The following is a 6,000-nucleotide window of genomic DNA, read 5'->3' as shown; positions in this document are numbered from 1 at the left end:
TCGGTCACCTACCCTGTTTAAGTAGTTCAGTTTGCAGCAGAACCGAATGCAGGAATCTGCCGCACGTTAATGGTGGGCCCTATATTGTCTGGAGTTGGAGGAATTCGTTCCTTCCATCGGATTCGCGGTGAAATTTTGGTGGGATGGACAGTTTGCAGATCGAAATCAAGGCCCACAGAGATGGACTGCAGGTCCCTGTTCGTACCGACCATCTTGCGTTTTGAACACAGGGACGTCGTTCCCGCTATTCAGCTCCGATTTCCTCATATAGGTCTGGGAAAGAAGGTCCGTTGGAGTCTAATGGACAATCCGGATTGGATTGATGATTCAAAATGGTGGCCCACAAGGAACGTCCGCAAGTCACTTTCGCAAAACAGAGCCTGCACATCCTACGCTGTGATGGTTGGTGGGCCCCTGATTGATGCAGGCAGGGAAATCCATTTCGTCCATTGGATTCGCAGGGTCAATTTAGGCCACTATTCTATATTTGAAGTGGATCTAAGTTTTGGGTAAGCCACACCACTAATTAACGTGGCAACATGTTCCTTGTTGTTGTGACCTTGAATATATGCATGGATGCACGGAACTAATTGGGATTTGGTCAGAATTTCCTCCCGAGCACGTTGGATGGCTCGGATCATTCGTCCGAATGATGAAGGTGGGCCACAATTCCTCTTAGCGGGAGCTCGTTCGCACGGACGCAAGAGAGAGAAGAAAGCGTCCCACTCGAACTCGTGTTTTAGTGGGTCAACGGTCTTTGACCAGTCTGGCTGACTCGGTGCACAGCTGGTGCACGTGAGTGGTGCGCGTGCACTGTAAGTGGGGTCCACTTGTGATGCCTACATGAAATCTACTCCAGCCATCTGGTTTCCCATCTAATTTAAAGTGGATGAGTCTAAAATTTGAAGTATATCCAGATATCAGGTCAGCCCCAGATCAGTGATTTATGGGATGATCTGTCTGTTGGGCCACTTTCACAATGATCCAATGGCTGAAATTTGACGTGTACGGTTAATTTAGGGTCCTCAGGCCAGATATAAAGTTTTAAGCCAAACGGATGGTGGGAACCCTATGATCTTGCGTTTGGGATGACTTTCAGGCCTCTTATCGTCAATCACTTGATTTTCTCGGATCTTTGGCATGTGAATTCTTTAATCGCGATGCCCTAAGATCTGTCCCTTGCCTTAGTGATTCTTGAGCATCAAATCCATGCCTTTAGTACCCTTTTTCAGTTCAAGCTCTTAAATTCACCTTGCAACACAAACACGATTAAAATAGAGCATTAAGCATTATCATGTACGTAAAATCATGCAATAACTGGGGTTTAATATGTAATATTTGACCCTCAATAATCGGGGGCTGCAAAGATGGTTCTTAGCATTGAGACTGGAAGAACAGTAGGTTTTAGTAATCACAGGCAAAATACCTTGGGTAAGTATTGATCAAGTATGTGATGGACCAGGCAATATCGGAGAATGTTCCCTACGTGTCTCTCCTCAAGTTGTCCTCAAGACATTTCTCAAAACAGATGAGGAAAAGTAGAATATATCTCATGAGCCTTATTCGAATGCGGTTGATAGTGCATGTGATGGTCTGGATTAAACCGATTATTTCACAGGCTATCAGTATTGTGAGCAAATACCCCGGCAAGCAAAATTAGGTAGCAGTGAGATGGTAAGAAGACTACGTCTTTCCTTTTGAGAAGATAGGAGCAAATGTGGTTGGGCACGTGAATTCTGATCCGGCAGTCATGCTCACCTAGATCATTCTGCAGAGAAGTTCAAGTTCTATGCAACTTCTCTGGGCTTGGCGATGACGGAAAAGAAAGACAGAGTATGCACGAGAAGCTATGATGTAATGCAGAGATAAGAGAAGAGATTAAGAAGCTACACAATTGAAGATTGAAGACATGGTGGAGATTGTTATAATCGGATGTCTTAAATCTGTATTTCCTACATTGCTTGACCAGTCGAGGGGCTGCTCGATTGGTCGAGGACAGCTCGACTTGAAGTCCAACGTGTTTTTTCTTTTAGGTGTCTGGGCCGCTCGACTAGTCGAGGGTCAGGCTCGACCGATCGAGGGTGCCCTTCGACCAGTCGAGGACCTAGCTCGATTAGTCGAGGGTTACACAGATTCTGCACAGACTGCGTAAGTTTAAGGCGGTTTCACAAAAGTGCGGAAAGGGAGTTTCCTAAACTATAAATAGGGGTCTCAGGGCATGCTAAGGCTTTCTAAAGAGGTTCTAAGGGTTCCTAAAAGGGTTTTAGGGTTTCTAAAGGGTGTAGCAAGGGTGAGATTCGAGGTTGTTCAAATCGGGTAAGTCCTCTCTCTTTGTAATTTCTATGTTTATAGTGGAATTTTGTCGCTTTGTGCCGTGATTTTTTCCCACAAGGGTTTTCCACGTTAAATCTACGTATTCTCTTGTGTTTGCTTGGTGCCATTAAATTGCTATCCTAGATCTAGATCTATGTAATTCCGCAGCTCAAATCCCCAACAAACTTAAATAGATATGTGGTTATTTAGTGAGTTATAACTTCTGGGATTATACCTCTTATCGAGTGGTAAACATATAACACTTGACTAAGGCAGCATAAGTTGGACATTTAGTGTACATGTTAAGTAATATGTAGTTGAGTTAATTATATGCCCTCAAGATTGAGATAGATCACATGGGTTCGTTGGTGAGTAGTGGACTCGTGTCAAGAAATCAATTTAAATAACCATTATGGTTGTCTAACTAAGGTGTTAAATGTAGAATGTTAAGCTTTCATAGTCCTTTGGCAGATATGAGTCATCATTTATGTAGTAAAGGATGTCATCTATTCTCTAGAAGTCATGACTCTTCAAGGTACACATTTAACTATAGAATATTGCTTGAGCATGATAAAGAATATCGTAAAGCAAGTCAGACAACCATTAGGTGACAATTGTCACACATTGGGAGTGGCACGTCTGCTCTAGTGGCCTAGCAACCCTCGTATAGGGTGTGGCTACGATACACAATCCAACATTGGACAATTTTACAAAAAAATGTACGTAACTTCCTTGTTACAAGTATGTTTGAGGCAATCTTAAGCTTGTTGGAAAAAAAATATTTTCAAATGGAACTGGGATAACCTCATTTAGAGGCATTTGACTTATTAAAAACTCAATTTTTTTTCAAGTTGTGAGACATGCCAATTGCAAAGCTATGTGCAATTTACGTAAATAGACCGGTTCTCCTTCACTACAACTCGGGCACAAGTGGTCCTAGACTCATTAGAAAGGCAATTTAACTAGTATTCTAATGACGTTTAAATTGTTATGACAAAAAACGATTTGATATGTCATAATTTGATTCAAAATTTGCCTTCTGTAACATCAAACCCATTTTAACTCTTAATAAAATGTAAGGGAATGAATCTTAACTCTAATACAACTTGAAAAGGTTTTTTTTTTTTTTTTCAATATCAATATGAAGTTACTCCCTTCACACTACTTCGAGTACAAAAGGTTAACGTGAATTAATAAAATCATAATTAGATTATAATATCTAAAGTAGAGCTGGGCATCGGACCGAGTCGGATCGGATTCAGTCCAACTCGATTCGGTCTAAAATGTAGCTGGCCTGATCCAAACCGAATCGGATCTGGGACCGAGTCCGGGACACAAGACTCGAACTGATCCGACACACAGTTGGCCTGACCCGAATAGAGTCCAACTCGGTCAGGGAAACTGAGTCAAATCAGGTTGGGTACGATTTGGATTGACTTTTTTTAATGGTGAAAATTATTATCGTTGCTGCTATTTTCGGTGTGGTCCATTTGAGCTTTAGATATGATTCATTTTTTTCCAAATGCTCTAAAATGATCGCGAAAAATGGATAAACGGTATGGATATAATAAATACTTTAGTGTGGGGCCCATGTGATGTTAATCTCATTTGAACGGAAACGGATTGGCTATTCCCCCTGCAACCAGCCCCGTGGCTGGTGGTCGATGCTCTATGGGACCCACCATGATGTGTGTTTTTAATCCATTCCATTCATCCATTTTTAAAGATCATTTTAGCACTTGAACCAAAATATGAGAGGGATATAAATCTCAGGTGGACCACACCACATAAAAATAATAGTGATTGGATATCCACAATTAAAATCCTCCTAATGCCCAATGTATTGTTTATTTGAAATCCAATCTGTTGATTAGGTCATAAAGGTCCGGATGAATGGAAAAAATAAAGAATAGATTGATCCAAAACTTTTATGGCACCCAAAAGTTTTTTAATGGTCAACGCTCATTCAACACTGTTTCCTGTAATGTGTTCCACTTGAGATTTGGATAAACCTCATTTTTTGTCCCACACCATACAATGACCTGGAAAAATAGATGGACGGCATGGATGTGTAACGCCCCAAAAATTAGGGGTCGAGCAAAGCTCAACTCCCGAGTTCCAACGTGTCACTTATGCAACATAGATAATGATGTTTAAATGTTATCAATATGAGTGTATTAAATATGAGTGGGATTGTACTAAAATAGCATATCATACTCTGGATATAATTGAATTAAGCAAGCGGAAGACTAAACAATATATACTTAAATATGTGGGTGTTTTACCAACTCCAAAGTACGAGTATGTAATCAGGCTGAATATATACAAGTATTGTTTCAAAATATACAAAAAGAGAAAATGTAAAGTGTTCAACTAAGCCAAAATCTCAGTGTTCCCTGCGTATCAACATGAGGTCTACGTCGACCCGCCTGATAATTGAAAGTATGAGAACTCCTCCTCATTCATGTAGTCCTGCTCCATAACATAGACTTCCTCAGTACCTGCATCTAAACTATAGTCTGGTTGGTGTTTTAAAACACCATCCCAGGTGGGAATGAGTAGCTAATTCAGTGGAACTATAAAGCAAAGGTTAACATGTTATCAATTCAGTCAAGCAGTAATGATAAAGAAGTACAACAATCATGTCATAAGTACTCTTGTTAATGCAGGAATGATATGTTATGATGATGCATGCCCTCGCCTGCACTCCCTCGGCAACACCATCTCACGGTCGCACATGCTACTCCCACTGTGCCTTTATCGCCAAAGCACATGCAATGCGATGCATGCACGTGTTAGCCGAGTTCTTGATTGGGCTTTCATACAGCAGATTCGGGAAGCTAAAGTACCTCCCTTTATATCATTTACCCAAACAATGATCCATCTAGGGTCGTCAATCCTAGTTAATCACATACGATGGGCAAGTTATAAGGCAACATCACTCTTGATTGAAAAGTAGTGGATAAGCAAGTTCAGGTCACTACGGGAGACTCGTCACCTCAACGTAGGCCTAATTTATACTCGAGGTCACTACGAGATGCTTGTCACCTAATCGTAAGCCGATAGCTCGAATACGGTGTCCCATACACCAATATATTCGGCTCATGAGTTTGGGTTACTCACTGGTCACTACGGGGAGGCTCGTCACCCAGCGTAGGCCGACAACTCGACCACGTTGTCTCATACACCACCATGCCCGGCTCATGAATCTTAGCGGATCATGATAATATGGTTGAAACGGGTTTGCATTGGTAAGCGGTACCTTAGATTCAAGCAGTAGCATCCATACATGGTAAACACACATTAGGCCAATCGGGTTATTTGACAAGTTCGATTGGTACGAGCGCACGTTGAATTAATTGACATGGAGCGCATAAGCACTCCTCGTGGCCTAACCACTATTGACAATCACCGTACAACTCGGATTCATCGAACTTATCCAATGTAGTGAAACTAGTTCAGCCACTCAATTGGGAACCGTTACCGATTGCCTGGACTACATATTAGTCCCAATCATACTCAAATACAATAGGTATTCACATGTGATACTCATAACAACATTTAACAAACAATTCAAATATAAATCTCATTTGAGCATTTTAACAAATACATTGAACATGTTATTATACATATGCATTTTATCCATAAATCACGTAGTAGCAATTTAGATTACATGAAGGAAACTAT

This window comes from Magnolia sinica, chromosome 2 (assembly GCF_029962835.1).
Source record: "Magnolia sinica isolate HGM2019 chromosome 2, MsV1, whole genome shotgun sequence".
NCBI lineage: Eukaryota > Viridiplantae > Streptophyta > Magnoliopsida > Magnoliales > Magnoliaceae > Magnolia > Magnolia sinica.
This window is presented reverse-complemented; position numbering follows the sequence as displayed.